Source organism: Bufo gargarizans, chromosome 3 (assembly GCF_014858855.1).
Source record: "Bufo gargarizans isolate SCDJY-AF-19 chromosome 3, ASM1485885v1, whole genome shotgun sequence".
In the NCBI taxonomy this organism is placed as follows: Eukaryota; Metazoa; Chordata; class Amphibia; order Anura; family Bufonidae; genus Bufo; species Bufo gargarizans.
The window spans coordinates 240,639,145-240,658,374 of record NC_058082.1 but is presented as its reverse complement, the minus strand read 5'-3'; the positions used below and the strand labels follow the sequence as shown (position 1 = coordinate 240,658,374).

Sequence of the window (19,230 nt, the reverse complement as noted above, 5' to 3'; positions counted from 1 at the left end):
AAAATGTGCCTCTCTGGTGACCGGGATTGCAGGATGGTCGCAACCAATCCAGATTGCTGCTGGATTGCAGGGTGGTCATAACTAGTGATGAGCGGCAGGGGCAATATTCAAATTTGCGATATTTCGCAAATATTTTGTAGAATATCCCTCATATATTTGCAAATTTGAAAATTCAAGATTATGTTCTTGATTGCGAAAATCGGCAATGTAATATTCTTGTAATGCGGCGAAATACAGACGTGGGTCACATATGCTACACTTTTCAAGCTGGAATAAGTTTCCTGAGACTGGAGAAAATGGTTGACATGGCAGAACATTAGAATAGCTTTATATGCAGATAGAGTGCTCTAATATATTTGTGCTTGCGAATTTTCGCCAATAATTTTCTATTAGTTGCTAGAGATGTTGCTAAGCTGTGACAAACCCTTCTCATTGGCCCACAAGCTAGAAGAAGGGAGGGATGATCACCTGATGTGTACTGTGCTAAAAAAAACTTTAAAAAACCCCATGAATATTCGATTTTATGAATATATAGCACAATATTCTAAATATTCACGAATTCTCGAAGTGACGATATTTGCAATTAAAATTTGCTATAAGAATATTTGCGCTCACAGTAGTCGTAACCATGGAAATGGAAACGAGCAGTGTATAATGTGATGGAAAAATTAATCAAGCCAGCAAAGGCAGCAATATGGACAATCACAATACATTAGTAAGTGCCTTGTATTAACTTTCTCTACTTGATAAATGTTATTTGCTGAAGTGAGACAACCCCTTTAAAGAATCACAATTTTATATAGGTAAACCTGGTATTCTGTATAGATTGCTAGCAGAGTGGCAGATAATAATAGAGTAAAACTGAGTGAAAGGGTTTCTATTTGTTAAAAGGTTACAGTAAAATGCGCCCTGGAGTGAGAGGCTCCATTAGGAGCTTCCATCTTACATTCCTTTTAATCTAGAAGGAAAAATACTGTTTTTGGAGGGAAAATTATGGAGACCCCAGCAGAACATGACAGATGCCATTATGTCATGCAGTCCATCAGTTGCATCTGGCATAAGGCTACTTTCACACTGGCGTTTTGGCTTTCCGTTTTTTCGAGATCCGTTTCAGGGCTCTCACAAGCGGTCCAAAACGGATCAGTTTTTGCCCTAATGCATTCTGAATGGAAAAGGATCTGCTCAGAATGCATCAGTTTACCTCCGTTCTGTCACCATTCTGCTCTGGAGGCGGTCACCAAAACGCTGCCTGCAGTTTTGGTGTCCATCTGACAAAACTGAGCCAAATGGATCCGTTCTGACACACAATGTAAGTCAATGGGGACGGGGGATTTTCTATGACACAATCTGGCACAATATAAAACGGATCCGTCCTCCATTGACATTCAGTGGTGTTCAAGACGTCTTGGCCTATGTTAAAGATAATACAAACTGATCCGTTCTGAACGGATGCAGATGGTTGTATTATCTGAACGGATCCATCCATGACGGATCCGCACCAAACGCTAGTGTGAAAGTATCCTAAGGCCTCATGCACACGACAGTTTTTTTTCTCGGGCTCCGTTCTGTTTTTTTTTTTGCGGATAGGATGGGGACACATTCATTTCAATGGGTCAGCAAAAAAATGCTGATAGTTCATCTGTTTGTGTTCCGCGTCTGTTGTCCGTTGAAACACCCCTTCAGCAAAAAAAATAGTGCATGTCCTACTTTTTTCACATTTGCGGACACTGATAGGCATTTATTACAAAGGATCTGTGGAAAAAACGGATCCTCCCAAAAAAAACGGATGCCGCATCCGTTTTTTTTAATGAATGCACAATTTGTGGACGCAAAAAACAACTGTTGTGGTCATGAGGCCTAAATCGTATAAAGGATACAACAATGAGTTATGACTTCAGTTTAAAACATAAAACACAGCACAGATTTGAACAAGACCATCTACTTTTGCTCTAACATTGAAATTCCATTCCAGTATCCAGTTCTGAGAAATATAGAATTGTAACACTAATGACAAAAGAAAGTCTTGTCACAGAAATGTGTGGGGAGACTGTACAGCAAATGAAAGCAATTTACATAAACTTTGCATGAGCTGTACCTAAATTACAATTTTGTGATTCACTTCTTACCTATGTATTTCCTATTCTGAATTGCCATCCTGTTAGATGAGAAACTGGAGTATTTTAATCGGTTAAATCAGATTCTGTTCGGGAGTATGACATTTATTGCTCTCTAAATTCCAGATTATTTGCTGACATTATAAAATGTCCCCATATGTTTCTGCATTCTAAAGTTGTACATAATTTTATGATGATGCTTTTCCCTAGATTGCAGCAGACACATACTGTGGAGTCGAAACACATTAACCTTGTACAGGGTATTATGGTCACATATTTTTTTTTTTTTTTACCCTAACCTTTATGATACCACAGGGATTTTTGTCTCCAAGTTCAATCTGTTGTGCAAATATTAATCCCCTACCCTATCTCTCATTCATAATTTTATTCATAGACATGGCAAATATTGTGCTTATTTCTTAAATATGGCAAATTTAATTTTTAAAATATTTTCCAAAACCTTAGCATACTTACTCTCAAATCTAATATACTGTGCTTTCCACACCATAAGATGCACCTGACCATAAAGCACACCTAGGTTTTGGAGGAGGAAAATAATAAACAATATTTTTCATCAGACCTCAGATCAGACCACCATTGCTCATCAGACCTCATAGCAGACCCCCATCAGACCCTCATTCTTCATCAGACCCTTATCAGATCTCAGATTAAACAAAATAAATAAATTTACCTACCTAGCCTGCTCCAGACCCAGCCCACTCTTCCTGCACTCATCACTCCCTGGTCTTCTTCTGTTGATGCCTTGCTGCACTATGACCTGAAGTCACACAGAGTCAGGTCATAGTGTGCACTTACATTGTGAAGAAAGCAGAAGAAGACCAAGGAGTGGTGAATACAGTAAGTACAAGGAGCTCTGTATTCATCACTCCCCAATCCTACTGTGTACTAGTGAGTGTGTCCATAATGTAAGAGCTCACTAGTATTTGCTTCATAAGACTCATGGCCATTTTTCACTAACTTTTTTTTTTGGGGGGGGGGAGTGTCTTATGGTGTGGGAAATATGAGTACTGTATTTTCTTATTTAGTTCTCTATTGACTAGGATACAATTAAGGCTACTTTCACATTAGAGTTTTCAATTCCGCTATTGAGATCCATCATAGGATCTCAATAGCGGAAGAAAACTCATCAGTTTTGTTCCCATTCATTGTCAATGGGGAAAAAACTGAACTGAACGAAACAAAATTTACCAAAATGCATTCCGTTCCATTTGGCTGCGCTCCCATCGTGGACAGAATAATGCTGCAAGCAGCGTTTTTCTGTCCGCAATGTGGAGCAAGACAAATCCGTCCTGGCATGCAATGTAAGTCAATGGGGACGGATGCGTTTTCTCTGATACAACAGAAAACGCATCCGTCTCCTATTGACTTTTAATGGTGTTCACGACGGATCCGTGCACCACATTTTTGATGATATTAACTGTGGCACACTTTTAGACTATCTAGTGTAACTTATATCATGCATGAATTGTTGTTGTTTTTTTATCTAGAACTTTGGTGCACATTGATGAATCTTTATCTACCCACCCCCATTTTCCAGTAAGCCATGACCCTTTCATTCTAAGCCATGCACTTTTTTGAGGTGCTAAAAGTGTCTAAGACACTTAAAGCAAATGTGTCACCAAAAATTTTATCCGCCAGTATTATTTCCTAAACATGATTATGGGGGCGGCCATATTGCCTAAGCTGTTCTTAACAGCATTTACAAAACATAAAAAAATTGCTTTATGGCAGCCATATGGACCATAGACACAATGGTCAGGAGGGGACCTCATTGAATTCTATGGGAGAGTTAACTGCAGTAAAGCAATCTGTGCAAACCAGGAAGTGACGTCAATTAACCTCCTCAGGACCGCAGAACGCAGGATTGCGTCCTGGCGGCGGCCCTGTTATTCCTCCTGGACGCGCTGATGCGTCCTCTCACGAGAGGCGAGATTTCCTGTGAACGAGCGCACACAGGAGTGCGCGTTCACAGGAACGGGAGGTAAACGAGTGGATCTACAGCCTGCCAGCGGTGATCACTCGCTGGCCGGTTGTAGATGGGATATTTTTAACCTCAAAAAGGTATATTAGAAGCTGTTTTTGATAACAGCGTCTAATAAGCCTGCTACCTGGTCCTCTGGTGGTCCCTTTTGCTTGGATCGACCACCAGAGGACACAGGCAGCTCTGTAAAGTAGCACTAAACACAACTACACTACACCCCCCCTGTCACTTATTAACCCTTTATGAACCTCTGATCACCCCATATAGACTCCCTGATCACCCCCCTGTCATTGATCACCCCCCTGTAAGGCTCCATTCAGACGTCCGTATGTGTTTTGCAGATCCACAGTTCTGCGGATCCGCAGAACACATACGGACGTCTGAATGGAGCCTTACAGGGGGGTGATCACCCCATATAGACTCCCTGATCACCCCCCTATCATTGATCACCCCCCTGTAAGGCTCCATTCAGACATCCGTATGTGTTTTGCAGATTTAAGGATCAGCGGATCCGCAAAACACGGACACCGCAGATCCCCAAAACACGGACACCGGCAATGTGCTTTCCGCATTTTGCGGATCCGCACATTGCCAGAACTATATATATAATATATATATATATATATATATATATATATATATATAATTGCGGACAAGAATAGGACATGTTCTACAGGCTCTACAAAAAAATGCAGTGTTCGCCCGATCAGGCCTGATCTTGTGCGCACACTTGCGTTCAGTCCGCCCCACCGCAGTGACAGAATTTTTTTTTCTGATCACTGCAAAAACACTGTAAAATCGCTGCGGCGCTATAAAGATCACCTTTGAGGGACATGGCAAGTTCATAGAAGATACATTTTTTGGGGGGCACAAGTTAGCAGCAATTTATATATATATATATATATATATTTTTTTTTTCTTACAACTTGTGACAAAACATAAAATCTCACATGAACCGCCTCACGGAATCCAAATGCGTACATTTTTTTAGACATTTATATTCCAGACTTCTTCTCACGCTTTAGGGCCCCTAAAATGCCAGGGCAGTATAAATACCCCACAAATGACCCCATTTTGGAAAGAAGACACCCCAAGGTATTCTCTGAGGGGCATAGTGAGTTCATGAAACATTGAACTTTTTGTCACAAGTTAGCGGAAAGGGAGACTTTGTGAGAAAAAAAATAATAATAATTTTCCGCTAACTTGTGCCAAAAAAAAAATCTTCTATGAACTCACCATGCCCCTCACGGAATACCTTGGGGTGTCTTTTTTCCAAAATGGGGTCGCATGTGGGGTATTTATACTGCCCTGGCATTTTAGGGGCCCTAAAGCGTGAGAAGAAGTCTGGAATCCAAATGCCTAAAAATGCCCTCCTAAAAGGTACTCATTGGAATTTTGTCCCCTTTGCGCACCTAGGCTGCAAAAAAGTGTCACACATGTGATATCACCTAACTCAGGAGAAGTAGGGCAATGTGTTTTGGGGTGTATTTTTACATATACCCATGCTGGGTGAGAGAAATATCTCTGTCAAATTACAACTTTGTATAAAAAATTGGAAAAGTTGTCTTTTAGAGAGATATTTCTCTCACCCAGCATGGGTATATGTAAAAAGACAACCCAAAACACATTGCCCTACTTCTTCTGAGTACGGCGATACCACATATGTGACACTTTTTTGCAGCCAAGATGCGCAAAAGGGGCCCAAATTCCAATGAGTACTTTCAGGATTTCACAAAGCATTTTTACGCATTTGGATTTCAAACTACTTCACACACTTTAGGGCTCCTAAAATGCAAGGGCAGTATAACAACCCCACATGTGACCCCATTTTGGAAAGAAGACTCCCCAAGGTATTCCGTGAAGGGTATGGTGAGTTCATGTAAAATTTTATTTTTTGTCACAAGTTAGTGGAATATGAGACTCTGTAAGAAAAAATAAACAAATAAACAAATAAATAAATCATTTTCCGCTAACTTGTGACAAAAAGTAAAAACTTCCATGAACTCACTATGCCCATCAGCGAATACCTTAGTGGGGTGTTTCTATTGTCTGGGCATTGTAGAACCTCAGGAAACATGACAGGTGCTCAGAAAGTCAGAGCTGCTTCAAAATGCGGAAATCCACATTTTTGTACCATAGTTTGTAAACGCTATAACTTTTACCCAAACCAATAGATATACACTTATTGCATTTTTTTTTATCAAAGACATGTAGAACAATAAATTTAGAGAAAAATGTATATAGAAATGTAGTTTTATTTGAAAAATTTTACAACAGAAAGTGAAAAATGTCATTTTTTTGCAAAAATTTCTGTCAATTTCGATTAATATCCAAAAAAGTAAAAATGTCAGCAGCAATGAAATACCACCAAATGAAAGCTCTATTAGTGAGAAGAAAATGAGGTAAAATTCATTTGGGTGGTAAGTTGTATGATCGAGCAATAAACCGTGAAAGTAGTGTAGTGCAGAATTGTAAAAAGTGGTCTGGTCATTAAGGGGGTTAACGCTAGGGGGGCTGAGGTGGTTAATAGACATAGTGGCCAGTGCGAAAACTGCAGGATTGTTGGTTTTAGTTTAAATATAAAAAGTGACATGGAAAATAAAAAAATTATATCATCCAAAATGATTTCAAAATATGTAATCTTCTCCTCTGAGCATGTTAAATATTATTATCCTTGTAGATTAAATTGTAGAAAAAAAGATAAGTATGTAAAAATCTGAAAAAGCACAGACAGAACGTAGATTAAAGGATGATAATGTACTCAACCCATTTTCTACTGAGTCTGGTTGATTAAATCTATCAAATATGCATCCTGTATTAATATTTTCACAGCATTTCTTAGTGAAGGTCCTCTCCTTATTTCCTGAAACTCACTTCATTGAGCAGCGACTGAATGAAAAAAAGTGATGTTAATTAACAAGTAAATTGATTAGGGGAGACCTGTGAATCAAAGGTAGTCAGATACAGGCAACCTATGGGTCCCAGTTCAATGCATTTAATTTGGCGTGTGATTACTAACAGCAGGATGTTTAATCATACCTAAGAATTATGCACTTTGAAAATGGCTAATCATTTTTTTATTTATATATTAAATGTAGATAATGTTTAGTTTTAGAAATTGCTTTAATTAAGTAATAATAGAAACCCTGCTTACTATGGTAGTAAATATTTCCCTACTTTCGTTTCATGGGATCCAGTCCTATTAAAGCCATAAAAATTTTTTTTTTTATTTCCGCTTTTTGAGGTAGATATATCAAATAACTACTTGCTTTTCCCATGTAATAACAGTCATGCTGTGTCTATTCTTTTGACTTGAAGTCATGCCATTTCTCTATTGTCCCAGCTAGGCATTTATGAATAGTGATGGACGAACATCTGCCGGGACAATTCGCGAACACGATCGCGTGAACGAGATCAAATGTTCGCAAGCCGCAAGTTCGTGGCGGGTCCCATTCATTTTAATGTCAGATGAACCTGAATAACCTTCAGCTCATAATTGCAGCCAAGAAATAATTACTAGAAGTGCACAAATAGTCCCACAACAGGGACAGTGACATACCAGATGCATTTTTCGAATTTGCGATCTCCATTCTTTTTTTTTTTGTTGCGAAATATCAGCAATATAAATTTCGCGTACGCGCATGCGCAAATGCACTATACAGTACCCAAATGCACTATATAGAAAGTATATAATTGGTATATCACACCCCTCAATCAGTTTATTTGGAGGGTGACTGGTATATCAAACCAGTTATAATTATTTTTTCCAATACCGTTTGTCACTGTGTGTAGCAGAGGGAACGCAGCAAAACCGCAAACAAATGCTGCAGTACCCAAATGCACTATAAAGAAAGTATATTATTGGTATATAACACCCACTTCTATCAGTTTTTTGGGGGGAGACTGGTATATCACACCAGTTAAAATTATTTTTTCCAATACCATTTGTCACTCTGTGTATTATTCTGTGTTTCCTGGTTTTAGAAAGACCCTACATATGGCCCAAAACATTTGCCTGAACATAAAAAAGGGCTAAGGAGTAAAAGAGCACTATGTATGTGCATTTGGGGCCCCATGTGGTGATTTACAGAGCTCGTATGGACCACTGCAAAGGCTCTGGGGTGAAATAATAAATGGAATACCAATGAAGTTAGGCTACTGTAGTTTCACACTAGCTCTTGAGATCCGGCTGGCTGTTTCCTGCCAGAACAGCTGGCGAGATCTCAATTGTAGTGATGAGCGGCAGGGGTCATATTCGAATTCGCGATATTTCGCGAATATTTTTTAGAATATTCGTCGAATATTCGAAAATTCGAAAATTCGCGATTTTTTTCTTGAAAAAAAATCGGCAAAGTAATGATTGTGTAATATGCAAATTTTCGTAATTCGATTTTTCGGATTCGAATTTTTATTGCGAATTTTTCAACTTACAACTATTAGACAAAGAAGATTATAGCACTATATTAGCTAAATTGCTCTATATTCGATTTTTCGAATATTCCCTATATTGCTATAACAGTTTTTTCGAATATTCGTAATATATAGCAATATAGCGAATATTCAAAAAAACTAATATAGAGCAATTTAGCTAATATAGTGCTATAATCTTTTTTTTATAGTTGTGATTTTTTTTCCAATTCGAATTACGAAAATTCGCATATTACACTTTCATTACCTTGCCGATTCAAGAAAAAAAAATCGTGCATTTTCGAATATGACCCCTGCCGCTCATCACTACTCCTAAAGTCAAGTATATTGCAGCCTTCTTATTGGCCCTCAAGCTAGAAGCAGGAAGGGATCATGTGTACTGATTAAAAAAAAAAAAAAAATCGGGAAAAAATCGGGAAAAAATCGAATATTCGAAATTACGAATATATATAACTATATTCGAAATATTTGCGAATTTTCGAAGTACCTATATTCACGATAAAAATTCGAAATTCGAATATTCGTGATCAACACTACTCAATTGTAAAACTAACCTTACTACATTTTGGAAACTGCATCCAAAGTTAATCTCAAGAACAGGGCTTCATTTTCCTGCTACAGTGTATGGAGATGTGTCTCCACATTCGTGGCTCTATCCATTTACTTCTATGTGTGAATGGGACCCATGGAGGGTCCTGTATCTATTGGATTCCAGTAGATATGTCAGACACGTCTTACCTGTAGTTCTATGTAATAACCCAGATAACAAAGTAAAAATTCGCCTCAGTACAGATAATGTACTAAATGTTAGCTGCAGTCACTGCAACAGTGCAATACAATAAATACATGCTGCATTGTAAAGCATTCAAATTGTCAGTTTCACGCGGACAATTGCCTATGAGACCCAGTCTGGGGGCTGGGCCTCATAGGCCTCCATAGCTGGCAGATACCATGGTAATTTGGCTTGAGGGAATTGGGTTCGGACTGTTCTATCCGAACCTTAATCATTTGAAAGTTTTGCTTAGAATGTGCTCCATACCGCAATAAAATGTATTGGCTCTACTGAGGCCTTGTTTTTCTTGCCACAAGTAATGCTAGACTTGCCTAGTCTTATGTCACGTTAGAGTTCAGTTCTGTGCATAAATTACTGCTTTAAAATCCAAAGCCGAACTGAGACACAAACCCGAGTTTGGCTTTGGATTCTGAAACAGTAATTTATGTGCAGAACCTGACTGTGATGTCACAGGTTCAAGACTAAGCAAGTCTTGCATTACTTGCGGTGAGAAGAACAAGGACTCAGTGGAGCAAATACATTTTAAACAATGGGGCTTACAATGGGAACAATTAACCGGAGAACATTTTTTTTAGAATGCCTTATAATTATACTTCTGATTTAAAGGGCTTGTCCCATTATAACACTTCTCCTCCATCCACGGAATAGGATACATGTTGGTAATGGGCCATCCCTTTAAGTATTTGGGATAAACAAATGAAAAGCAGCAACTTCTAAGTTTAATTACTCCAGTTACATTCATAATTACCGCATTAAAGCACAGGGGTGAGACAGGTGGGAAATTGGAGTTTTAATAACTTTGAAATTTTTAATTAGTTGGAGCACCTGCATCACGACATGGTTATTCGTCAATTCGCAAACAGCTCTCTTGAAGTAAACACAATTGAGCGCAATTGACATACAGCTGAAAAAGGCTAAATTAGATGCTCAGAATAGCATATACGTCCACACCAGATAAGATACCTGCATGAGTTACACAATATAAAAAATCTCAGGATTCTCCTTCCCGATAACGCTTTTTTTGTCACAGCTCTTAATTGATTTTTTTATGTAGTTTATAAGATCCTTCTTGTCACTTACTTTTTTTCTTAAGAGCTGTTAAAGATTTTTCACAGAGGTTATTACATGAAAGGTAATTGCTTCTTCTTTTTCTTAAAACAAGGAATCAGTGGTCACAGTCATCACTACATCTATACCAGCATGACAATTAAAGAGCATTAGCAGTCAGTATGGGAACAATAGTCTAACAAAAGGACAAATAGTTATTTCTGGAAGTACTAGTGTTTTGTTTTTTGTTTGTTATAGTGCAACTCCATGAAATAGGAGCAATCTTCTTTTCAAGGGCATAAATAGCATGCAGAAAGGTTATACAACTGCTATGGGGCATTCAAAAAGGACAGGAACAGACTTAGTTGGGCTGATTCCCATTTTTATTGGGTATCAAGAACATAGTTAACACTTTTCACATTTAAACATGGCAGTAGGAATTTGGCCTAAGACTCATGCAAAAGTTATGGAATGGAAAAATAGACCCGATCATTGGGTTTCAAAATATGTAGTATAATACTTAAAGGGGTTGTGCAGATTGTTTATATTGATGACCGATCCTCAGGATAGATCAACAATAGAGATAAGCGAGGTTCAAAAATTAGATTTGCCAAATTAGTCTGATGTATGAGGCACTGACGTGTGAAAATCCTAGCTGGTCCACACCTGATTCATCTTTACAAACATTAGTCTCTCAACATTTTGTGTTGAAAGGTGAGTTCTCTTTGGGGTAACTATACCCTTGCCACAATAAACACCTACTATGATGCCAGACTACTGGCTGAGCAAAAAAGCTTGTCCAGGGCAAACTCGGACAGTTGTGGTTATAAATCAAGTTTGGCTTCCCAGTAGTTTAGGAGATCTGGGGTGGCGTGGTGCAGTCCAAGTATGCCGCCACCTCCTATTTCAGGTTCTGCTCCATGTTCTGTTGCTGCTCCTGGGTGGTTTCTTCAGTAGGCAGGTGAAGAAAAGTGCTCATTAGACTCAAGGCTTAAGTTGCTGCTGATGGAGCGGGTGCTGCTCCTGTCCCCTCAGCCCCCATACAGCAGTCATGGCAATGGAGCGTGAGTGCAGAGGGCACCTCTGGTCAGACCTTTGTGAGGATGGGTGATAGCCCACAATGGTAGCGACCAACTAACTAGATAGGATGTCTTCAGTGGCATAGCTAGAGTGGTATGGGCCCCAGTGCAAACTTTGGATCGGGCCCCCCAATTTTTACAGAGAGGCAGCAGTTTTTTTTTTTACACTAAGGGGTCTTTCACACGAGCGGATGCCGTGCAGGTAATCCGCTGCATGAAAGAGAGTCAAGCCCCATTCTGGACAGCAGAGACACAGAGCATTAGCATGATTTATAATGCTCCGTACCTCTCTATGATCTTTTTACTCCATGAGACAGATACAGTTAGTATACCTTACAATGGCAGCCTTGTGCACTATGAGAAATTCAAAACCAGGTCTCATCTAACTAAGAACCAGTAAGCCTCAAAGTTGCTTCATACCTGTTGGATGGCTTGGGTGGACCTGCGCACCTAGATCATTATCATTAGGGTGACAAAAAGTTTTCTGATTGTCCTAACATAATATTCAATAACCTTTCTATACAGTTGTGTCCTGTAAACTCATTTGCATAAACATGGGCATATGAGAAAGACATGCAAATGAGCAGAATCTGCCTTGTTATTCAGCTGAAAAACCATTTGCATGGAAAATTTGCGATAAAAATGTGTGATTATATTTGCGATCTACATTACTCATGAACAGCGCCATATATTGGATTCATAGTCTTGTCATAGGACTATGAAACCAATAACATATAAAGCATCATCAATCCTTTCATAAAGACGCACTACCATGAGACTACACAAAAATAAATCCACATGAACTCCGAAATGAGACACTGTACACCTCCTACACATACCTATAATAAAAAGAAAACTTTAAACCACATCACCTGTATAGAAGGGGGAGGGGAAATGTTTAGGGAAAGGATTATTGCACTGCTTATGTGTTTTATCTTTGTTTTCACTGCACATATGGACTATGAACTATAATTTGATCCAATATGTACCTTTGAATGTAAATGTGCAAATTATATCAAAACCTAATAAAATTTATTTAAAAAAAAGACTATGAAACCAATAGATGGCTCTGTTCATGAGTCATGAACAGTGCCATCTATTGGATTCATAGTTTTGTCATAAGACTATGAAACCAATAGATGGCACAGTTCATGAGTCATGAACAGCGCTATCTATTGGATTCATAGTCTTTTTATAAGACTATGAATCCAATAAATGGTGCTGTTCATGAGTAGTGCTGATCGCGAATATTCTAATCGCAAATTTATATCACAAATTTTCCATGCAAAATTGTGTTTCAGCTCAAAAACAAGCAGATCTAGCTAATTTGCAAATGAGTTTACATGACAAAACTGTATAGAAAGGTTATTGAATATTATGTTAGGACAATTAACTTTTTGTCACCATAATGATAATGATCTAGGTGTGCAGGTCCACCCAAGCCATCCAACATCTATGAAGCAACTTTGAAGCTTACTGGCTCTCAGTCAGATGAGAACTGGTTTTGAATGTCTCATAGTACACAAGGCTGCCATTGTAAGGTATGCCAACTGTATCTGTCTCATGGATAGATTGTTGGCTTGCACATACCCAGCTTTTGGCAGATATGTTCCCCCTCACAGCAGTTATGTGCCCCTCAGAGTGGTTATGCTCTTGTGTGCCCCCTCACTCAGTTGTTGCCCCCTGTTTGCAGCTTTATGCAAATAAAATATTTACCTTCTTCCCTGACGCTCCAACACTCATATTGCACTGCTGGCTGTGCCGGAGGCCGATTCCTGGGCTTTCAGTGCTTCTCCCACAGCCAGCAGTGCGATGTGCGAACTGCAGAGGGAGCGCCTGAGTTCTGAAGAACAGTGAAGCAGAGAGCGGAGAGGTCTCCCTGCTTCACTCTGAAAACAAACAGCCCGGCAGTGACAAGAACTGCCGAGCCGGGTGAGGACGCCCCACCTTCTCTCCTCTGCACCCCCTCATGTTTGCCAGATATGTGCCACTCACAGTTGTTATGCCAGATATGTGCCCCCTCACAGTGGTTATGCCAGATATGTGCCCCCTCTCAGTGTTTATAGCCGGTTATGTGCCCCTTACAGTGGTTATACCAGATATGTTCCCCTCACAGCAGTTATGCCAGATTATGTGTCCCTCACAGTACTTATGCCAGATATGTGCCCCTCATAGTGGCTATGCCCAGATATGTGCCCCCTCACAATCATTATTCCCAGATATGTGCCCCTCACAGTAGTTATACCAGATATGTGCCCCTCACAATAGTTATACCAAATATGTGCCCCTCACAGTGGTTATGCCAGATATGTGCCCCCTCACAGTGGTTATGCCAGATATGTTCCCCCTTACAGCAGTTATGCCAGTTATGTGCCCCTCAGAGTGGTTATGCTCTTGTGTGCCCCCTCACTCAGTTGTTGCCCCCTGTTTGCAGCTTTATGGAAATAAAATATTTACCTTCTTCCCTGACCGTCCAACACTCATATTGCGCTGCTGGCTGTGCCGGAGGCCGATTCCTGGACTTTCAGTGCTTCTCCCACAGCCAGCAGTGCGATGTGCGACCTGCAGAGGGAGCGCCTGAGTTCTGAAGAACAGTGAAGCAGAGAGCGGAGAGGTCTCCCTGCTTCACTCTGAAAACAAACAGCCTGGCAGTGAAAAGAACTGCCGAGCCGGGTGAGTGCGTCCCACCTTCTTGCCTCTGCGCCCCCTCATGTTTGATGAGCGCTCTGACAGGCCTGGAATTCTCACTGTACTTCATGCCAGGCCCGTCAGAAGGCTCCCATTACACATGAGTGCAGAGGGCCCCCGCTGGGCCTGGCCGTGGTCGCTCCCTCTGCGATTACAATAGTTACGCCCCTGGATGTCTTAATATTAGTTGAGTTTAATCTTCCTTTCAGCAGGTGGAAAAAAGGCCCCCATTTTGGACCGGTAGCGAGAGTCTAATATGGTGGAGAGCCAGTAATCATCACTCTGCTGAATGGTGATAATTAGAGATGCCGCGAACATAAAATTTTCCGTTTGCGAACGGCGAAAGCGAACTTCCACAAATGTTTGCGAACTAGACTTCAATAGGCAGGTAAATTTTAAAACCCACAGGGACTCTTTCTGGCCACAATAGTGATGGAAAAGTTGTTTCAAGGGGACTAACACCTGGACTTTGGCATGCCGGAGGGGGATCCATGGCAAAACTCCCATGAAAAATTACGTTGTTGACGCAGAGTGTGGTAAGTTTAATTTGCAATGCTATTAATATAACCTGCATTAATCGCATTGCAAATTCAACTTAGAGCTAAGTTCATAATGGTTGTATTGCTAGAATTGACAACGAATATAGCACTATATTCTCAATCTTCATTATATTCTAGCAATACAACCATTAGGAACCCAGCTCTAAGTTTAATTCGCAATGCGATTAATATAACCTGTATTAATCGTATTGCAATTGCAACTTAGTCAAATTTGTGACACTGCAGCTTCAGAATTAATCTTAGATGGATGCTGTCCTTGCTTTTTGATAGGAGGTGGAAGGATCTGGGAGGGAGGGTATGCTCATTGGCTGGAATGTGTCTGCTGACTGTGAGTTTGCTCAATGATGATGTATAGGGGGAGGACTGAACATCGCATATGTTCGCCCGCCGCGGCGAATGTGAACAAGCTATGTTCGCCGGCGAATGGTTCGGGACATCTCTAGTGATAAAATGATTGTCACTATGTAAGAAACTCAGCATGCATCTGGCCATTTGAACAAGGGAATCAGAGGGACTCCCTGCCTCCATCTCCACTGCATACTACAACGGTCTGTCGGGGGTCATCTGCCTGGTCCTCCTCATCGCCTTCCAGCTGCTCCAGCTCCTCCTGCTCCTCTCCTGTCACTTGTGCAGAAAAAACACCTACTTTTGTATACATTGTTTGTACGTGAATGTCCTCTTCCTCGTCCACCTCCACCAGTTCAACCCTTACAGAGCTTAGGTGGCCATGAGATATAGGCACCATGTATTTATCATCATCTGCTTCTGGACGTGAAAGAGTGGAATGACATAATTCATTCTGTAATTCTGGAAACTAACAATTAAAGTGGCCTCATTAAAAGGCCTGACCAAATGGCAGGTCCCATACATGAGCTGCCATGGGCTAACGTCGAAGACATACAGGGGAGTGCTCCTGTCCGCCTGCTTAATCAAGAAATTGTTCATATCCTTTCTATACTCATATTGTCGGTCTAACATATAAAGGGTGGCGTTCCAACCTGTGGAGACCTCGCATATAAGGTGATATTGGGGAACACTGTTTTGCCTTTGCAGCTCAAGGATGGTGTGTTTTGCAGGGAATGAGTAGTTGAATGACATGCACAGTTTCCTGGCCATTTTTAAGATGTCTAGCAGGGTGAAAGACTTCAGGAACCGCTTTACAACCAGATTAAAGACATGTGCCTGGCAGGGCGCATGGGTCAGCTCTCCTTGACATCTTCAGTTGCCAGGGAGATAACTAGGATTCGATTTCTTGTTGAAGGACTCAGAGCAGATCAACACTGGTGTGACTCAGTTCGATATGGTAGGCCAAGTGAAGAATAGCACACATAGGTGTTATAGAAACATAGAAACATAGAAACATAGAATGTGTCGGCAGATAAGAACCATTTGGCCCATCTAGTCTGCCCAATATATCTGAACCCTATGAATAGCCCCGGCCCTATCTTATATGAAGGATGGCCTTATGCCTATCCCATGCATGCTTAAACTCCTTCACTGTATTTGCAGCTACCACTTCTGCAGGAAGGCTATTCCATGCATCCACTACCCTCTCAGTAAAGTAATACTTCCTTATATTACTTTTAAACCTTTGCCCCTCTAATTTAAAACTGTGTCCTCTTGTGGTAGTTTTTCTTCTTTTAAATATGCTCTCCTCCTTTACCGAGTTGATTCCCTTTATGTATTTAAAAGTTTCTATCATATCCCCTCGGTCTCTTCTTTCTTCCAAGCTATACATATTAAGGTCTTTTAACCTTTCCTGGTAAGTTTTATCCTGCAATCCATGTACTAGTTTAGTAGCTCTTCTCTGAACTCTCTCTAGAGTATCTATATCCTTCTGGAGATATGGCCTCCAGTACTGCGCACAATACTCCAAGTGAGGTCTCACTAGTGATCTGTACAGCGGCATAAGCACTTCACTCTTTCTACTGCTTATACCTCTCCCTATACATCCAAGCATTCTGCTTGCATTTCATGCTGCTTTATTACATTGTCTTCCCACCTTTAAGTCTTCTGAAATAATTACTCCTAAATCCCTTTCCTCAGATACTGAGGTCAGGACTGTGTCGAATATTCTATATTCTGCCCTTGGGTTTTTACGCCCCAGGTGCATTATCTTGCACTTATCCACATTAAATTTCAGTTGCCAGAGTTCTGACCATTCTTCTAGTTTTCCTAAGTCCTTTTCCATTTGGCGTTTCCCTCCAGGAACATCAACCCTGTTACATATCTTTGTGTCATCAGCAAAAAGACAAACCTTACCATCGAGGCCTTTTGCAATGTCACTTATGAAGATATTAAACAAAATTGGTCCCAGTACAGATCCCTGTGGAATCCCACTGGTAACATGACCTTGTTTTGAATGTTCTCCATTGACTACAACCCTCTGTTGTCTGTCACTCAGCCACTGCCTAATCCACTCAACAATATGGGAGTCCATGCTCAATGACTGCAGTTTATTGATAAGTCTTCTATGTGGGACAGTGTCAAAAGCCTTACTAAAATCTAGATATGCGATGTCTACTGCACCTCCACCGTCTATTATTTTAGTCACCCAGTCAAAAAAATCTATAAGATTTGTTTGACATGATCTCCCTGAAGTAAACCCATGCTGTTTTTCATCTTGCAATCCATGGGATTTTAGATGTTCCACAATCCTATCCTTTAATAGGGTTTCCATTAATTTGCCTACTATTGATGTCAGACTCACTGGTCTATAGTTGCTCGATTCCTCCCTACTACCTTTCTTGTGAATGGGCACGACATTTGCCAATTTCCAATCTTCCGGGACGACTCCTGTTACTAATGATTGGTTAAATAAATCTGTTAACGGTTTTGCCAGCTCACCACTAAGCTCTTTTAATAATTTTGGGTGTATCTCATCAGGCCCCTGTGACTTATTTGTCTTCACTTTAGACAGCAAACTTAGAACATCTTCCTCTGTAAAGACACATGCATCAAACGATTTAATAGTCATCCTTTCTAGTGGAGGTCCTTCTCCTTCTTTTTCTTTTGTAAAAACTGAACAGAAGTATTCATTAAGGCAGTCGGCTAGCCCTTTATTCTCTTCTACATACCTTCCGTCCTTTATTTTAATTTAGTTATTCCTTGTTTTAATTTCCTTTTTTCATTTATATATCTGAAGAATGTCTTATCCCCTTTTTTCATAGACTGAGCTAGTTTTTCTTCTGCCTGCGCTTTAGAAGTTCTTATATGTTGGTGCTGCTATGAACTGTACCAAATATCGACAGGCTCAAGGACTTCTGCTCACCATATGTGTGCAAGGCTGGTACATACTTTTTGGAGAATTAATGATGGCTTGGGACTCTCCATCTTGCCTGGGGATAAGCCATCAGTGATCAATTGCTAGTGAAATGAGTGGCAAGGAGTAGTAGGAGGAGTATCAGGACCAGTAGATGATGGGAAGGAAACACGACTCAGTTCTGCTAAGGTGGTATAGCCTTGATTACTGGAAAAGGGTTGCGGGCCACTAGACGATGCCTCAGGCTTTGCTACATCATTAGTTCCATGGTTTTCCCAGGCCATTTTATGGTGACACTGCATGCGTTGACACAGGGCCGAGGTGCCAACATTGGCACCTTGGCCCCACTTCACATTCTGCCCACAGATTCTACACACAGCTACACTGACATCCTCTAGCGTCTTGATAAAAAATTCCCACAAAGGCAAAAATAGCATTTTACCCCCACCGCTCCATGTTGACTGCCTGTCGCTGCATTTATAAAGCCGTGTCCTGCTAGTTGTTTCCTGAGTGGCAGATGGTGTACCCCGGACATGTTTTGCTATAGACCTCAAACTGCTGCCACCCTGCTGGCTCACTGCCACGCTTACACCCTGCTGGCTGAGCCACATTGTGCCACCCTGCTGCTGTTTCAAGGGCAAGCTGCCACCCCTTGATGAATATTGAAGCCCCCTCTTCACCCGGCTCCCACGAGTCATCAGCTACATCATCATCCACTACTGTCTGCATGTCACCCCCACCAGTCTCATTTTCACATCCCTGACCACTTGCAATACTGCTCCTATGCAGAACATCAACACTACTTGCCCACCTCCTTCTAATCTGGGCTCAGCAGTAGCTGCTGATTGTCTTAAATAAGGATGTCCTCATTGAAAAGCAGGGCAGAACCGGCAGCATACAATACTTCCCAAACAGAAAGAGCAGAAAAGAAAGAGGCAGGTTCCAGACAGGTGGGGGCACAGAGCTGTAAAAATAGTTAAAGGTGTCAAAATATTTTTTTATTTTTTTTCAAGGTTTTTATGTGGTATTTATGTAATTGTACTAAGCTGGAGAATTAACTTAATAAGTCTGTTTTACCACATAGGGAATGCCATAAAAACTAAAACTATTAAACTGCTGCAGAATTTATTTATTTTTTCCAATTTCACCCCATTTGGAGTCTTTTTCCATTTCTCTACTATATTGTATCCAATATTAAATTGTGAGTTAGAAAGTGCAACTCGTCCCGCAAAGAAACAAGTCTTCATACTGCTATGC

The 19,230-nt window shown here is 40.6% G+C and overlaps 1 protein-coding gene across 6 annotated transcripts in view; it reads left to right on the top strand.

Annotated features, from left to right (window-relative positions):
* Positions 1-19,230, top strand: part of DMD (dystrophin) — a 3,186,583-nt gene that overhangs the window by 733,118 nt on the left and 2,434,235 nt on the right. The window lies entirely within an intron of this gene.